Raw genomic sequence first — 19870 nt, 5'->3', positions numbered from 1 at the left:
CTGAACTCCAAAGGGCTGCACGTTCTCTTTTTATTCCCCTAGCCCTACAAAGCTGATTCAAATAATCAGTCAGCTTTGTTAATCTGAATCAGCTGTGTAGTGTTAGGACAAAAACCTAAATGTAAGGCTACTGTTCAATTTTAGAAGGTTGCTCCTCCCTCACCACTTTTACTCATTCATGTCAGGGGCCATGGACCGGTGCACCTCGGCTCAGGTTAATAGAACTCCCTCATTAGCAACACAACAGCCTTTCACAGGTGAAAAGCATAATTACCCAACCGTCAACGATTGTAGCCCAGACAGAGAGAATGATATTGGCCCTCTAATGGCCAAAATGCTGCATTTGCATGCACTTTCACAATTTGAATGTAGTCCTCTGGGCGGGACTACGAACTTCATTGGCTGAGCCCTACGGGTGACCCTGTTTAAGTCATGTCCAATCGGGTCACAGCCCCAACCCTGGAACGCCAAGAAACAATCGGTAACCTCATCTCCACCTCCATATTTCAATAAACCCAGCAGATAAAACAACAAGGTGGTAAGGACTGGTCCTGAGCAGCACAAAAAGTATCATGCTGTTCAGGCCTTCACATCTTCTATTTCTAAATATAGTATTGTTGTGCTTTTTTGAATTGCACTGTCAGGTCCTCCTCGACTGAGAACAACCTGGTTGTATTGTATTAACTAGGAAGCGTAGTATTTAGGTATTTTAGCCTCAGGGTTTAGTAACAATGCAGGCATTAATAAATTTGAAGAGCAAGTCACATGACAGGATACCACAACCCCAAACCCAACCCTACGCATAAAGACAGTCTGGCCTATACGATCCCCCAGATGAGGAGACAAGGCAGACTGCCAAACTGTACTTTAAATTAATACAGGCAACCCACCACATGGAGGTGGTGGAGAACGCACTTAAAAACCATGCATTCCCTACTGGTATGTATGATGAGACAGGTGCATCGTGTCACCAAACCATCTTCACACACCACAACAAAATTATCACAGAACACACACCAGTGGATGCAAAACAACATGAACATACTACAGACACATTACCGGTCAATCACCTACACCATTACACAACAAATAACAACACAACACTTTGGCACTGACATAAATTGACAACCACCACCATCATTAGAGTCAAAACCACCTTGAAACCCCCTCAGGCCACTTCCTCTCCCCAACAAACAACTACACAGACCAACACAACACGAGACCAACCATATACACTTCCGGCGAGAGAACACACCCCACTACAAATTTCCCGACCAACGATACTAACTTTCAACCCAGTGCCCCCGCTCTCCTCAGCAGAGGAATTTCCACCTTTATCAAAACCTCGCCCCCTGCCAAAAAGACAACCATCATACCTACGGACACTATCACTGGGAAAACAACCGACCCAGAGTGAAACCTATAAACCTTCGCATACAGACTTTCCAAAACACATCTTCACTCCCTACCCTCAACATCCACTTTCACTGATTCTTCCCTTTCCAATCAAGAATAGCAACCCCTACAACTGGAAAGGAGAACTGGAAAAGTCCAGTGGGTCCCCCTACTCCCAAAGCAGTCACTCCTATCATAGCCCAGGTTCACCACACAGTCAACAGTCAAATAGAAACGTGTACACCTACAGCTACACCCATTAAACAAAACACTAACTGCAAAGGAGCACAGGGTAATGTATCAATATTATTAAGAGACATAATTACATCTGCTCCTCTTTCACCCACAGGAGGCGACAGGCAAGGGGTACAGACAAGGACAGGGCAACTCAAGGGGCATATGATGATGATTAAAGGGCAAGACAATGGGCAACACCCCAAAGCTCCCAAATCCGAACCCCCACAAAAATCGAATATCGCTGTGCCTCTGCCTGTCCAGGGCCCCTGTACAACTGGTGCCTCAAAATACCCACCATCATCCCCACCACAACCCCATCTCCAACCCCAACATCAGCCTAAACCCACACACCCTCCCCAAAAACCCTTCTATCACAAGGTTAGGCCGAATTACAAGGTGGCAGATTGGAACATTGAGGGACACACACCAACACTCATCATAGGAGACTCAAACCTCTTCCGGATCCCACCATTCAATAACCCCAACATCCAGGTAGACAGTTACCCAGGGGCAACATTCTATCATTTCACAAAGGTACTGGAGAAAACCCCCATACATACAGACACAGCGACTGTTGTTATCTCGGTGGGCGTGAACAACAAGGATCACAACCCATTCCAAACATCACTAAAACAGTTGTCAGGTATGCACAAGGAGGCAAAGAAAACATTTCCAAACGCAACTATATTACATTCCTCTCAGCCATTCACGTCTTCTTACTCTACAGCAGAAGAGAAACCTTAATAGCCCACCCAACTACCTCATCCCCATATGTTTATTTTTTTCTTCTTTGCACCCCAGTATCTCTACTTGCACATTCATTTTCTGCACATCTATCACTCCAGTGTTTAATTGTTAAATTGTAATTATTTTGCCACTATGGCCTATTTATTGCCTTACTTCCCTAATCTTACTACATTTGCAGACACTGTATATAGACTTTTCTATTGAGTTATTGAATGTACATTTGTTTATCCCATGTGTAACACTGTGTTGTTTGTGTCGCACTGCTTTGCTCTATCTTGGCCAAGTCGCAGTTGTAAATGAGAACTTGTTCTCAACTGGCCTACCTGGTTAAATAAAGGTAAAATAAAAAAATTCTTGTCATTAATGGATTTCACCTTTGAGTTGTCTCACGGAAATGTTCTTACTCTTTCAAGTGACTGCTCGACATGTTGACTGCTCGATCCACACAGCAGACATAGGGGGCTAGGTTAGGAATGCTGTGTTGCACGTGTAGCGCACATTTTTATGTGGTGTCATTACGTCATGTACCTAGGTTATATAGGTATGCACATCAGCTTTGACATCGGTTTTGCACATCGGTGTTAAACTAGACATTGGGCCGATGTTGGCATTTTTAGCTAATATCTTCCGATTCCGATATGTTCACCGATATATCGTGCATCCCTAATTGTAGTTCTCAATATCCATTTCTGCTCAGCCTAAATACATGACATTTCATGAGAGAACAATTAGATTTGAAGCTCTACATCATTTGTTTTTTCATTCTCAATTGTGTTGATGGCCACCAAGTTTTTTAAAAAAGAAAAAAAGAAGAGACTAAATGTTCTGAAAAGACAGGTTATTAAGGGATCTGATTTGGATTGAACCTAATAGGATGTTGGATTGATCATGTGGAGGTTTCATTTAGGTCTCTCTGTTTAACTGAATACTCTGTTTTTGGCAGGAGAGAGACCAGACTCTCGCTCTGAGAGTGAGAAGAGTCCTTCAGCGGAACCAGACCTAGAGAAGCCCAAACCAGCCAGACCACATCAATGCTCCCACTGCGGAAATAGTTTTACTTGGTTAGTAGATCTGAAAAAGCATAAGAGTATACACACAGGTGCAAAACCTTACCACTGCTCTGAATGTGGGATGAAGTTTGCGCTGCCAGGTAATTTGAAAAGACACCAATTGGCACACACGGGAAAGAAGTATTACAGCTGTGATCAATGTGGGAAGAGTTTTACTACCTTCAACTCCCTGATAAACCATCAGCGAATAGAAGCCTTACCACTGCTCTGTCTGTTGGAAGAGTTTTAATCAACAAAGCAACCTGAAATCACACCAGCGGAGAGACTCAGGACAGAAGCTTCATCACTGCTCTGATATATATATATATATATATATATATATATATATATATATATATTTACAACTTTTTTCGCATACCTTTTTATACATTTTTTTATTTTCCATAAACTCGTCTTCAAAACACTCTCCTGCAACCCGCCTCAACAATTTATATTTATAAAAAAAAGAAAGTATTATTTACCTCAAATCTGTAATCCTCCATAGAAGCTAACGAGAAGCTAACCAAAAGCTAGCCAGAAGCTAATCCAGAAGCTAATCCAGAAGCTAATCAGAAGCTAATCAGAAGCTAGTTAGCTTCTTTACTGGCTAATCGTTAGTATTCAGCTAACAACGGTTTGTTGTCATCAGCTATCCTTTAGCTCGAAAATCTATTGCCAGTTTTGTACGGCGCGGCTCAGAACGGAACATACCGGACCTATTTTTCTCTCCATGTCCCTGGATTTCAACCGCTAACTCTGGACATTCATACCTGGATCTCGCAGCTAGCTAGCTGCTATCCGTGTGACTATCGGCTTTCGTCGATTCCGGAGCAAACATCAATTATTCCGGAGCTAGCCAGCTGAAGAGTTCCATCAATCACTCCTGGGCTACAATCACCTATCCGGACCTGTTTTACTGCCAACGCGGAGCCCCACTGGGCCTTCACAACTGGACTACCGACGTTATCTACCCGAAGGAGTTATCCGGCTGGCTCCTCCGTCGCGACGTTACCTGAACGCCCATCTGCGGTCCGCTAACCGTTAGCTGTCTTATCGGCTGCTATCTGAATAGACCTATCGGACAATTATTATTATTATTATTATTATTTTTCCTGGGCCTCTATAACTATATCTATTGTTTTTTTTTTGTGTGATTTGGATTCATCCCCTCTACCCCACTAATCCTACCGACGGAAACGCACGAGGTGGCTAATAACAGACCTCCATCCTATGCTAGCTTGCTACTGATGGCCCGGCTAGCTGTCTAGATCGCCGTGACCCCAACCAACCTCTCTACTCACTGGACCCTTTTGATCACTCGACTAAGCATGCCTCTCCTTAATGTCAATATGCCTTGTCCATTGCTGTTCTGGTTAGTGTTTATTGGCTTATTTCACTGTAGAGCCTCTAGTCCTGCTCACTATACCTTATCCAACCTATTAGTTCCACCACCCACACATGCGATGACATCTCCTGGTTTCAATGATGTTTCTAGACACAATATCTCTCTCTTCATCACTCAATACCTAGGTTTACCTCCACTGTATTCACATCCTACCATACATTTGTCTGTACATTATACCTTGAAGCTATTTTATCGCCCCCAGAAACCTCCTTTTACTCTCTGTTCCAGACGTTCTAGACGACCAATTCTTATTGCTTTTAGCCGTACCCTTATCCTACTCCTCCTCTGTTCCTCTGGCGATGTAGAGGTGAATCCAGGCCCTGCAGTGCCTAGCTCTTGACCCAAACTGCTACAGACCTATATCTATCCTACCCTGCCTTTCTAAGGTCTTCAAAAGCCAAGTCAACAAACAGATTACCGACCATTTCGAATCTCACCATACCTTCTCTGCTATGCAATCTGGTTTCAGAGCTGGTCATGGGTGAACCTCAGCCACGCTCAAGGTCCTAAACTATATCTTAACCGCCATCGATAAGAAACATTACTGTGCAGCCGTATTCATTGATCTGGCCAAGGCTTTCGACTCTGTCAATCACCACATCCTCATCAGCAGACTCGACAGCATTGGTTTCTCAAATGATTGCCTCGCCTGGTTCACCAACTACTTCTCTGATAGAGTTCAGTGTGTCAAATCGGAGGGTCTGCTGTCCGGACCTCTGGCAGTCTCTATGGGGGTGCCACAGGGTTCAATTCTTGTACCGACTCTCTTCTCTGTATACATCAATGATGTCGCTCTTGCTGCTGGTGAGTCTCTGATCCACCTCTACGCAGACGACACCATTCTGTATACTTCTGGCCCTTCTTTGGACACTGTGTTAACAACCCTCCAGGCAAGCTTCAATGCCATACAACTCTCCTTCCGTGGCCTCCAATTGCTCTGAAATTCAAGTAAAACTAAATGCATGCTCTTCAACCGATCGCTGCCTGCACCTGCCCGCCTGTCCAACATCACTACTCTGGACGGCTCTGACCTAGAATACGTGGACAACTACAAATACCTAGGTGTCTGGTTAGACTGTAAACTCTCCTTCCAGACCCATATCAAACATCTCCAATCCAAAGTTAAATCTAGAATTGGCTTCCTATTTCGCAACAAAGCATCCTTCACTCATGCTGCCAAACATACCCTCGTAAAACTGACCATCCTACCAATCCTCGACTTCGGCGATGTCATTTACAAAATAGCCTCCAATACCCTACTCAACAAATTGGATGCAGTCTATCACAGTGCAATCCGTTTTGTCACCAAAGCCCCATATACTACCCACCATTGCGACCTGTACGCTCTCGTTGGCTGGCCCTCGCTTCATACTCGTCGCCAAACCCACTGGCTCCATGTCATCTACAAGACCCTGCTAGGTAAAGTCCCCCCTTATCTCAGCTCGCTGGTCACCATAGCATCTCCCACCTGTAGCACACGCTCCAGCAGGTATATCTCTCTAATCACCCCCAAAACCAATTCTTTCTTTGGCCGCCTCTCCTTCCAGTTCTCTGCTGCCAAGGACTGGAACGAACTACAAAAATCTCTGAAACTGGAAACACTTATCTCCCTCACTAGCTTTAAGCACCAACTGTCAGAGCAGCTCACAGATTACTGCACCTGTACATAGCCCACCTATAATTTAGCCCAAACAACTACCTCTTTCCCTACTGTATTTATTTATTTATTTTGCTCCTTTGCACCCCATTATTTTTATTTCTACTTTGCACATTATTCCACTGCAAATCTACCATTCCAGTGTTTTACTTGCTATATTGTATTTACTTTGCCACCATGGCCTTTTGTTGCCTTTGATGTCGGCCTATAAATGTTTACATTTAGAATGGCAGAGAAACTATTAACTATCTTTGGTAATGTTCTCTCAGTGTTCTTTCTGTCACAGACGTTTTAAATTCTCATGCCGTCGTTCCCCAAGTTGTGTATGTATAAAAAAAAGGGCACTGAGCCCAAGTCTACATAATTTCAGTAGAGGTGTTTTAGAATGAGGGGTGCTGTAGCTCTGTTGGTGTTGCTGTTCTGTCTGTCTGGGGCATGGGCTCAAGGAGAGAGTGCATGGTTCAGAGAAAATTACATTACTCAACAGGGTCACAGGGAAGGGGGCGATAGCAGGGTGCAAGAGGTTCAATGCTTGATGATCTGAGTGCCCCCCTGAGTTGAGTACAATTTCAGTAGATCACTTGTAGAACAGACAGGAACTTTGGGGCAAGGTCATTTAGTGCTTTGAATGTGATTCATATTGCCTTATTGTAGATTCAGGATTTGGACAAGGAGTCAGTGAAGCTTAAAGACGCAAAGATGATTTGGTCAATATCCGAGTGAGTTAACACCCTGTGCTGTGCTGTGCTGTGCTGTGTTCTGAAAATATTAGAAATTTTGCTCAGGCTTTTGGAAGTGAAAAGGGTATTGCAATAGTAAAGTTTGGGAAATGCTAATTTGATGTAGACCTACTTCGCCCACTCATCCGGAGAGAAGGTAAAAATATATATGTTTTATTGTCACACACCTGATAGGTGCATTGTTGAAAAAAGTACCAAATTGAGTAAAAGTAAAAATACCTTATTAGAAAATGACTCAAGTAAAAGTGAAAGTCACCAAGTAAAATGCTACTTGAGTAAAAGTCGAAAAGTATTTGGTTTTAAATATACTTAAGTATCAAGAGTAAAAATATAAATCATTTCAAATTGCTTATATTTAGCAAACCAGACGGCACAATTTTCATGTTTTTTTGTATTGCGGATAGCCAGGGGCACACTTCAACACTCAGACATAATTTACAAATGAAGCATTTGTGTTTATTGAGTCCTCCAGAACAGAGGCAGTAGAGATGACCAGGAAGGCTCTCTTGATAAGTGTGTGAATTGGACCATTTTCCTGTCCTGCAAATCATTCATATAGTAACAAGTACATTTGGGTGTCAGGGAAAATGTATGGGAGTAAAAAGTACAATATTTTCTTTAGGAATGTAGTGAAGTAAAATTAAAAGTTGTCAAAAATATAAATAGTAAAGTACAGATACCCCCAGAACTACTTAAGTAATACTTAATAACTACTTAAGTATTTTGACTTAAGTACTTTACACTACTGGATAGGTGCAGTGAAATGTGCTGTTTTAAAGTGTCAGCCATAGCTGAGAGGTTGCTGATTGATGACCTCTCTCAGGGACTCTCGCTCTTTCTTAGGAACGAATCTATCCCACATTTCAGCAAATGCGCTGTGCGTGGCTAGATTTTCCAATATATCATGGCCATGGTGCCTGTGGAAAAATATTCTGTATTATAACTTGCACACAACCAACTATTTCTGTTTTGTGGTTAAAAATGTTACACAATTGATTTAACAGTAATATATAAATATATATATTTTGTATTTTATGTACAATGACGGCATACACCGGCCAAACCCGGAAGACGCTGGACCAATTGTGCGCCACCCTATGGGACTCCCAATCACGGCTGGTTGTGACACAGCCTGGATTCAAACCTTGGTCGGTAGTGACGCCTCTAGCACTGAGATGCAGTGCCAAGGATCGGCTGCGCCAATCTCAACTATTTAAGAGCTGGGTATTATAACTCTTGCTTATTACCAAAATGAATTAATGAATTTGTGCAGCGCCTGGCTCAGGCAATTGCTATCAAGGAGGGTTGTGTTCATTTGGCACCAAATGCAAGAAAAGGGACTGATCCAATAAGAAACATAAGAAACTTTTCGTTTTCTGTTGCAAAGTTGTATAAATGTTTTCAATTGTGTGCCATCATATACGTGACCCAGGTCAATTTGCAGGAGGCTCTTCCCACCTAACTTCCTGTGCTGGGTCCACACACTGAGGTATAAATAATTGGAGACTGCATCCAAGACGACCGACTGTCATTGGTGATCTACTCACGTTAGTGTAAGCAGATTCACGATTCAGACTGTCTATATCCAAGTTACATCCGGTTTACACAGACAAAGACCCAGGGCCGATCCTTGCCATCCTGCCACCATAGGCGAGACCCCCGGATGTTGAAATTAGGCAAATTGTTGGTTCTGAATGAAAGTTGAAAATAAGTCATTTATAGATGTCTATGTTTGGCCCAAATCAAGCCTGGTCCAGACTGGGCAAAATCTGAACCAAACATAGACGTCTATGATTGGTTCAGAATTGGTCTGGACATTACCAAAAACTAATGTCTATGGATGTGGACATCCTGACCGGTCCCGAACTGCACACAAAAGACTTCCAAAAGGCGTCCGCGTTAGTCAGTGCATACTGAGGTGTAGCCAACAGTGCTGTCTGAAATGTAATTTTATGAATGCCTATCTATGTTGTAAGCCTACCGTTTGTAAAACACACAAAAATTACATCCAAAAGAAGTTGGCTCATGCTTACTGGAGTGTAGCCTCCATGGCCCACCCTTTATAAAACAGGCCATTGCATTGGCTTTATTAGTCTTGATTCCTGTGAATAATCAGTGTGGCTATTTAAACTCTGAATATCAGCTACCCAAATCCATCAGGAGTTATCGTGAGCCGATTTACAATGTGTTTACACCACGGGAAATGCATAATAATTTTTTTCTTCGCTATGATGAGCTTTTACTTTGACCTGTCCTGTTTTTAGTTGTTTGTTAATATGACAGCTCCTTATTTATTGGATTGAGTGCCATTTAAGTTAGGCTTTTTGATCGTAGAAACCCGCATGATTTAAAGGTGACCTTCTCATTACATTGTCATACATGTTACCTTCAGCCTGTAGGCTACAAAAAAGGTCACATACTCTTTGTACCATGTTTATGTTAGCAATATTTTTTTGACGGAACGTTGGTGGAGCGCTGCAGAAATGCGTCTCTCCAACAGCACCGGGAATGGACTAGCCTTTGACAAAGTGGACACTGCTTATCAAAGGGCGGCATTAACACTCACCTAAAAAGTCCATATGCCACTGGTTGAGAGAATTTGTCATTAAAGTGAGGTTTTGTGTGTTGTTGTTGGAGGAGCATCTTTGTCAGTTTAGCTCAGAATTGGCGCCCTCGTCAATCTAACGCCATAGCTGGCTGCCTAATGAGCGGGCCGGCAGTGCCAACATCCCCTGCGCGCATTAGCACCCAGTGCGCATATGGAGCAACGCAACACGTCAGACATTGTGTAACGGATGTGAAACGGCTAGCTAGTTAGTGGTGGTGCGCGCTAAATAGCGTTTCAATCGGTGATGTCACTTGCTCTGAGACCTTGAAGTAGTGGTTCCCCTTGCTCCGCAGCTTTTGTGGAGCGATGGGTAACGATGCTTCGAGGGTGACTGTTGTTGATGTGTGCAGGGTCCCTGGTTCGCGCCCGGGTATGGGCGAGGGGACGGTCTAAAGTTATACTGTTACAATTGGATTAATATAAATTCATTATTTGATTAATTCAATGGATATTTTGTGCACAAAGGTGGTTTGGCAGTATAAGAATACTGTATTTCTGGTGACGTCAGTTAAGCTACAGTACCGAAGAAAAACGGTAGGAGCAAACACCCCACCCAACAGACTGTCGACCAATCGCGTTCACGTTATCATCTGGTCTATAAAGTAAGGGTATGAGCAGAGGAACGTGCCTATTTTCCTCGAAAATAAGTAATGTCACGATTCCAAAGCTATACAATATTACAGATAGCAAGTTAATTATCTCACATCTTGGAAAATATCCATAATGTTGCACTTCTTTATGACGAAATGTATGGTAATGTTGGGTTTTTGAGCTCCCTATTGACTTCCATTCACTCCTTGGAGGAGAGCTCTCCTTATCCCTGAATCGCTCAGAATTCACCGCGCGACCCATTGACGTGGCACGGGCAACGTACACAATGGGAGTTCATTCGATTTCAAAAATCTATACTCCGCCCAAAAATCTCACCAGAAGGAACAGATAGATGGTTTCGGCCATGATATTCTCATTTTCCTTGTATTGATTAACGTTACATAACAAGCATCAGGTGACTATTTTTTGAATACTCAGGTGCCTCAATTTATTAGTTTGTTCTTGTATGACAAGCATCAGGTGACTATTTTTCGAATACTCAGGTGACTATTTTACAAACTTACGAAGAAGACTGAAAGTTGTATTTATTTTTTATGTATACAGTAACTAAGATATTATTTTAAAGGGCACACAGGTCTGCTCTGACTTTACACGGTTATTGTTCTATTTAGTTATTAATACTTATTTCCAAGTGATAAAGGTCTTAGGAACATGTATATAAGTTTAAAAAAAATATTCAACATTTTTTTATCAGTTTTCATATGCACTTAAAATAGTAGGTACCCTTTAATTTAAATTATTATTTTGTATTTTATTTATTTTGTATTTTATAGTTCCTGATTACACTAATGAAGGTCTTTAGTCTCTCTTACTACAAAAAAAACCTTGGTTTGGCTTTGTTGGCCTTTGTTGAATTGAATTTCAAAAGCCGGATAACATCTAGCTCAGAGTTTATGGAATAATCTATTTTCACGTTAAGTTGATTTAAATGGTGCAGATCTCGGTTCCTTATCGCTTACATTCACTGATCCTACGTTTTTGACTCATCCTACTACAGTCATGGCCAAAAGTTTTGAGAATGACACAAATATTAATTTCCACAAAATTTGCTGCTTCAGTGTCTTTAGATATTTTTGTCAGATGTTACTGAATACTGAAGTATAATTACAAGCATTTCATAAGTGTCAAAGGCTTTTATTAACAATTACATGAAATTGATGCAAAGAGTCAATATTTGCAGTGTTGACCCTTCTTTTTCAAGACCTCTGCAATCCACCCTGGTATGCTGTCAATTAATTTCTGAGCCACATCCTGACTGATGGCAGCCCATTCTTGCACAATCAATGCTTGGAGTTTGTCAGAATTTGTGGGTTTTTGTTTGTCCACCCGCCTCTTGAGGTTTGACCAAAAGTTCTCAATGGGATAAAGGTCTGGGGAGTTTCCTGGCCATGGACCCAAAATATCAATGTTTTGTTCCCCTTATCACTTATCACTTTTGCCTTATGGCAAGGTGCTCCATCATGCTGGAAAGGGGATTGTTCATCACCAAACTGTTCCTGGATGGTTGGGAGAAGTTGCTCTTGGAGGATGTGTTGGTACTATTCTTTATTCATGGCTGTGTTCTTAGGCAAAATTGTGAGTGAGTCCACTCCCTTGGCTGAGAAGCAAACCCACAAATAAATGGTCTCAGGATGCTTTACTGTTGGCATGATTACAGGACTGACGGTAGCGCTCACATTGTCTTCTCCGGGACAAGCTTTTTTCCGGATGCCCCAAACAATCGGAAAGAGGATTCATCAGAGAAAATGACTTTACCCCAGTCCTCAGCAGTCCAATCCCTGTACCTTTTGCAGAATATCAGTCGGTTCCTGATGTTTTTCCTGGAGAGAAGTGGCTTCTTTGCTGCCCTTCTTGACACCAGGCCATCCTCCAAAAGTATTTGCCTCAATGTGCGTGCAGATGCACTCACACCTGCCTGCTGCCAATCCTGAGAAAGCTTTGTACTGGTGGTGCCCCGATCCCGCAGCTGAATCAACTTTAGGAGACGGTCCTGGCGCTTGCTGGACTTTCTTGGGTGCCCTGAAGCCTTCTTCACAACAATTGAACCGCTCTCCTTGAAGTTCTTGATGATCCGATAATTTAGGTTGATTTAGGTGCAATCTTACTGGCAACAATATGGCCTGTGAAACCTTTTTGTGCAAAGCAATGATGACGGCACATGTTTCCTTGCAGATAACCCTGGTTGACAGAGGAAGAACAATGATTCCAAGCACCACCCTCCTTTTGACGCATCCAGTCTGTTATTCAAACTCAATCAGCATGACAGAGTGATCTCTAGCCGTGTCCTCGTCAACACTCACACCTGTGTTAACGAGAGAATCACTGACATGATGTCAGCTGGACCTTTTGTGGCAGGGCTGAAATTCAGTGGAAATGTTTTTTGGGGATTCAGTTCATTTGCATGGCAAAGAGGGACCTTGCAATTAATTGCAATTCATCTGATCACTCTTCAAAACATTCTGGAGTATATGCAAATTACCATCATACAAACTGAGGCAGCAGACTTTGTGAAAATTAATATTTGTGTCATTCTCAGAACTTTTGGCCATGACTGTACAGTTTATACTTTAATATAATCGTTGTTGTTTTGTCTTTGTCTATAGTTTCTCTTAATGCTAGGGGGTTACAAAACTATGTGAAGAGCAAGGCCTTATTTTTATTTGCTAAACAATTTCTAACAGATTTTTGCTTTTTTCAAGAGTCACTCTATTTCGACTCATGCCAACTTCTGGAGGTCACAGTGGGGCAACGACATTTGGCTTTCCCATGGATCTGAACGCTCCGCTGGTGTCACTACAATAAAAAACACCTTTGGTGGTAATATTCTACACTCGGAATGTGACCCCTTTGGTCACTTTATTTGTCTTGTGATCCGTTACAATGACATTACACTCATTACTGTAAACTTCTACGGGTGCAACACCAAACATGAGAATGATGAGTTGCTTGAATCTATAGAAATACATATACTTCATTGGTTATCTACATTTCCAAATTCATTATTATTGATAGCAGGGGACTTTAACATTACCATAGATATTTCAACTGATAGATGGCCCCCAGGTAGGCGAACCAATCAGAATTTGGCTTTAATACTTTTTATGGAAAAGTTTGATCTTACTGATATATGGAGAGAGATGTTTCCAGCTGACAGATCATTTACTTGGAGTAACAAAACAGGATCATACAATCCAGAATAGATTTTTGGCTTATATCCAAATGTATTGATAGTGAGTGTGTTACTACAAATATTTGTACTACTCCCCTCACAGACCATAGGGCCATTTACATTGATATCAAAATATTTACCCCTGATACTAACCTTGGTAGGCCATCCTACTGGAAGCTAAATAGCTCGTTATTAAATAATGATATAGTTAAGTTTGAGGTTAAAAATCTGCTTTCACACTTTTGGGAAAGGGCGTGTGAAGAAAAATCTTATTGCAAGAACTGGGATCTCTTTACATTTGAGGTGTCCAAATACCTTAGAAAATATGGTAGTAATCTTGCTAAGACCAGAAGAGCTGAGGAGGAAAAGGTGATCATTAAGATAACTTCCCTTTCTCAGAGGTCCCCAGCCGGCCTTTCGGGGGAGAAGATGGAACTGATTGAGTTACAAAATAAACTGGATAATATATATAGATTAAAAGCAGAAGGAGACTTTATTAGATCTAGGAAAAAATGGGTTGAGGAGGGAGAACAGAATTCATCCTATTTCATTAGACTTGAGAAATTTCACTCTACAAATAACACTATCCATAAGTTAAACATTGATGGTGTTATTACAGATGACCAAAAATTAATAGCTAAATACTGTAGCAATTTTTACAGAAAATTGTATAGCTCTACGTACTGTCAGGAATCCACAGATATTGACTCACCGAATAATGTTCACTCTATCAGTGATATAGAATCTAAACAGTGTGATGAACCCATCAAAGTTGAAGAGATTATAGAGTCTATCAAACATCTAAAGAACAATAAATCACCAGGTGTTGACGAAATTACATTAGAATTTTTTTTTAAATGTTCGGAACAAGTAGCTCCCTTCCTATTTGAAGTATTTTTAGAGAATATTAAAAACAATGTTCTCCCTCCTACAATGAGTCAGGGGTTAATAACACTGATACCTAAGCCTAAAAAATAAGTGCTGCTCATCGATAACTGGCGTCCAATTTGTCTTCTAAATAATGACTACTACTTTCAAAAATAATTAAACAAGTCCTGGATGCAATCATTGATGAAAAACAGACTGGCTTTATGAGGAACAGACATATTTCTAACAATATCAGACTAGTATTAGACATACTTGACTACTCAGACCTAATAACCGAGGACAGCTTCATATTATTTTGGGATTTTTATTAAGCATTTGACACAGTAGAGCATCAGTTCCTCTTCCACTCCCTTGAGAGAATTGGCTTTGGGGATTTTTTCTGTAAGGCTACTCTCTATACAAATGGTAACAGCTCTATCAAATTTAAATATGGCACCTGACCTAGATTTGAGTTAAAGAGAGGAATTAGGCAAGGTTGTCCTATCTCTTCGTACCTGTTTTTATTAATCACCCTCCTTACAAATTCTTTAAATAATAGTCCTGTACAAGATATTTCCATAGCTGGTAAAGAAATTATTATAAGCCAGCTGGCTGACAATACTACACTTTTCCTGAAAGACGTGAACCAAATTCCCATATCAATCAATGTGATTACAATCCTTTTCCAAAGCGTCTGGTCTATATCTTAACATTAATAAATGTGAACTCATGGCTGTCAAAGATTGTGTGACACCTTCATATTATGTTATTCCAGTAAAATAATAACTTACATATTTAGGCATAACCATTACAAAGGATCAGAAGTCTAGAGGCTTACTAAATTTTAACCCTCTTATTAAAAAACCCCAGAAGTAGCTAAATCAATGGCTACAGAGGGACTTATCTTTAAAAGTAAGAGTCCTAATAACCAAGGCTGAAGGTATCTCTAGACTAACATATGGCGCTCTATCTTTATATCTTGACAGTAAAATAAGCAAGGAGATAGACCAGATGCTTTTCAACTTTCTGTGGAGAAACCGTACCCATTACATTAGGAAAACTATTGTAATGAACATGTATGAGCATGGTGGACTAATTTTCTGGAATTTACTACCTTAAATAATAATTTTAAGATCAATTGGATAAAACAATTCCTAAGAAGACCCACTTCTATGTGGAATTTTATTCCTCATCATGTCTTCTCTACTTTTGGTGGCCTTAACTTCATGTTGGTTTGCAATTATAATATTGACCAAGTTCCAGTGAAACTTTCTGCTTTTCATCGGCAGGTTTTCTTGTCATGGTCCTTAATTTATAAGCGTAATTTTTCTCCAAACAGATATTATATATGGAATAATCAGGATATAGTGTATAAAAAATACTTCTTTGTTTTTAGAATATTGGTTCCGAAATAATATCCTATTGGTGAGCCAACTAGTAAATGTAGAGGGTCTTTTACTTAGTTATAAGGAATTCTTTTCACTTTACAAGGTCCCTGTTAAGCCTAAAGATTTTGCAATTGTTTTAGATGCCATTCCCTCAGGTGTTGCTTTATTATTCAGGAACGTGTCAAGACCTGACCCTTAAAGCCTGACCCTGTTGACTCATCAGTAGGAACGATTTGTTTTTCTTTTGGGTCCATTTAACAACGGAGCGCTACGAGCCGTGTTTCAGCAGGATATTGAATCTATCTATACCTTATGTCATGCCTTATTGGAATGGATTTATTGATAATATATGTTGGAAAAAAGTTTGAATGTTGCCACACACATACCTACTTGTTAACAAAATGATTCATAAATATTATCCTGCCAACCACTATATGAAGATGTTTAAGGAAAACATCAACTCAAATTGTTCCTTTTGTAATGACCACCCAGAAACAGTGTTGCATCTTTTTTGGCATCGTTTTCATGTAAGGAAACTGTGGCAAGACATCAGTAGATTTATAATTGAACACATTTATGAAGATTTTACACTATTGTGGAGAGATGCACTGCTTGGAATCTTTACCTACGATAGAAATAAGCTGAAACATTTCTATGTATTTAATTTCATTATTATTTTGGCCAAATTTCATATTCACAAATGTAAATTTACAAACAAAACACCACATTTTCTTACCTTACAAAAAGGAATTGAAATGTATTTTAAGACAATTAAATACTCTACTAACAAAAAAGCTGTTAGAATAATAAGTGTATTTATGTCCCTAAAAAAGGTCCTTGTGTAATGTGATATTGTACCCCTTAGCCCCGCCCCCAGCCCAGCCCCTATACCCCCTAGCCCAATTGTCCTTTGAATATTATTTATATATACCTGTGTTCCCACATGTACTTCATGTATTGATTTGTTGTTAATACATTTTTTTTAAAGGTTCATTCGATTTCAATGGAGTTTCCTATCTCCTCAAAAGTATATCTGACCTGCCCCCATGGTCAGGAAGCGATTGGTGAGGTCCTTTCTCCCGGTATTCACTAGTTACCACAGCCACAAAGTCATAAACTCCGCCTATTTCTGCAATTTATCTTCTTAAAATTGCATTTTAAACCTAACCTTAACCACACTGCTAACCTTATGCATAACCGTAAATTAATACCAAAAAACACTTTTTGTTAAAAAAACAACTATGTTTTTTTTGCCATTACAGCTAATTTCGACTTTGTGGCTCTGGTATTTTTTTTTTTTTTTATTTCACCTTTATTTAACCAGGTAGGCTAGTTGAGAACAAGTTCTCATTTGCAACTGCGACCTGGCCAAGATAAAGCATAGCAGTGTGAGCAGACAACACAGAGTTACACATGGAATAAACAATTAACAAGTCAATAACACAGTAGAAAACAAAGGGGGAGTCTATATACAATGTGTGCAAAAGGCATGAGGAGGTAGGCAAATAATTTTGCAGATTAACACTGGAGTGATAAATGATCAGATGGTCATGTACAGGTAGAGATATTGGTGTGCAAAAGAGCAGAAAAGTAAATAAATAAAAACAGTATGAACTGCTGCGCCTTCCTCACGATGCTGTCTGTGTGAGTGGACCAATTCAGTTTGTCTGTGATGTGTATGCCGAGGAACTTAAAACTTGCTACCCTCTCCACTACTGTTCCATCGATGTGGATGGGGGTGTTCCCTCTGCTGTTTCCTGAAGTCCACAATCATCTCCTTAGTTTTGTTGACGTTGAGTGTGAGGTTATTTTCCTGACACCACACTCCGAGGGCCCTCACCTCCTCCCTGTAGGCCGTCTCGTCGTTGTTGGTAATCAAGCCTACCACTGTTGTGTCGTCCGCAAACTTGATGATTGAGTTGGAGTCGTGCATGGCCACGCAGTCGGCGTGGCCATTCTCTAGTAAAGTCTTATTCGTTTTTCATAAACCTTTACTAACTTTTTTGTTACCAAACCATGCATATTTATCTTTATTGAGATCCTTTTGTGGTCTGTTCAAATCGATGGTTCAATCGAGACTGTATCAACCTTGTCAGCCATATCTTCAGATATCAGCCAGAAATCAATACGGGATTGTATAGATACATCTTTGGTACTCCATGTAAACATAATCTTATCTGGGTTCTTTTGTCTCCACATATCTATAACACCTAACCTTAGACATATATTCCTTATCTCACAAACAGAATTTCTATCCTTAGGAGGCCATATATCTAGATTATCTTGTAATACTGTATTAAAATCTCCACCCCATATTACTTTGGCCAATGGAAATTTAGACATAATTTTACTTATTTTCCTCTCAATGTATCTAAATAAAATCAGTTACTTGACTTATTATTGGAAGCATACGTATTTACAACAATGAATTGAATGTGGTTGAATTCTACCAATAGTATAATCCATCTCCCTGTATTATCTGCTTCATGACTCAATATATGACCCTTCAAGTAGCCTTTTAAAATAGCGACACCTGCTGACCGATTAGTACCAAACGAAAACCAAATATCATTCCCCCAAAACGCAGTATCTGTGGAACAGGCATTAGTTTCTTGAATGAAATAAAAGTCGGCACTCTTACCCTTACAATACAAAAATAAAGACTTCCTTTTCAAAATATTACGGATTCCCCTGGCATTAATAGAAAAAACAGAAATTGACATTTACTATCACAGTGACTATATGAAGAATATTACACTTGTATACGTTCACATGAAGCAGGTTCTCACAAAAAGGAAAGTTCTTACTAGTTGCAAATAAAAACAGTCATTTGCAAGTAGTTGACCTAAATTATATATATTTATACAATTGCAAATAACATTGTGCCATAGATTGGTAAAACGAATAGCCATCAATCTAACATTGAGTGTCAGTGGGAATTTCCTTGCCATAATATATATATATATATATATATATATATATATATATAAAAAGCTTGGCTCACACAAACAATGCTCTTTCCTCAAGACATATAAAGTTTTCTCAGATGCAAATATAACTCAGTCCTGCACAACTCACTTGATAAATCCAGCAGTCAACAAACTAGGCGTCAGCGTGAATTTCCCTTCCATTAACAAAAGCCTTGGCTCCCGCAAAGTATGCACTTTTCCCTTCCTTCCTTGCTCTCTCAATCATCGGCCACAGACGATTCCTAGCTTCTTTGTCAAATGCTGTCAGATCCTCCTTGAACCTCAGGTGGTTGTTTTTCTTTAAATAGTTATTTTTCTTTGCACTTTTCCATGTCATATCCCTCGCTGTCCTGGAGATGAATCTCATGATCACTGGTCGTGGTGTCTGGTTGTTTTCCCCATCTCTCAGCCTACCCAGGCGGTGCACTACATCCAGAGAACCTGCAACAACATTTCGCTCCTCCTCCGGGACTACCTGCAAATGTCCTTCACTCTTGCTATGATGTTCTCGTCAGATTTTTCTGCTATTCCATAAATTCGAAGATTCCATCTCTTCGATTTCTTCAGGTTAACGATGCTGGTAGTGTTCTTTTACATCATGATGTCATCTGCGCTCCCTTTGATAGCCGTGAGGATGCGGACGATGTTGTCCTGTAGCTGGCTCAGTGATGGTTCACTTCTCAGCTTCTTTGGAAGTTGCTCCTTGGTTGGGGTATTCGGGTATGAGTCACATTCACCCCCTTTTTTTTTACAAGTTTCAACAATGCCTATTTTCTCCTTGGAAGTTTCAACATCCATTATCTCAGCAACAGTTTGGTCATATCCTGATTACATGCTACTAGCTATGAAGACGTTAGCAGACTAACTTAACTAAACACGCTGAAACTTTTCGATAGCTAGCTTGTTCGTTGGAAATCGTCAAACATATATATTCAATGGTATGATTAATTACAACATTATTCAAAATAGCTACCATTGTATGGTTAGATATCTTTTTTTTTTGAGAAAACAAAAACAAATTGCAACT

This window comes from Oncorhynchus tshawytscha, linkage group LG32 (genome assembly GCF_018296145.1).
Source record: "Oncorhynchus tshawytscha isolate Ot180627B linkage group LG32, Otsh_v2.0, whole genome shotgun sequence".
NCBI classification, from domain to species: Eukaryota; Metazoa; Chordata; class Actinopteri; order Salmoniformes; family Salmonidae; genus Oncorhynchus; species Oncorhynchus tshawytscha.
This window is presented reverse-complemented; position numbering follows the sequence as displayed.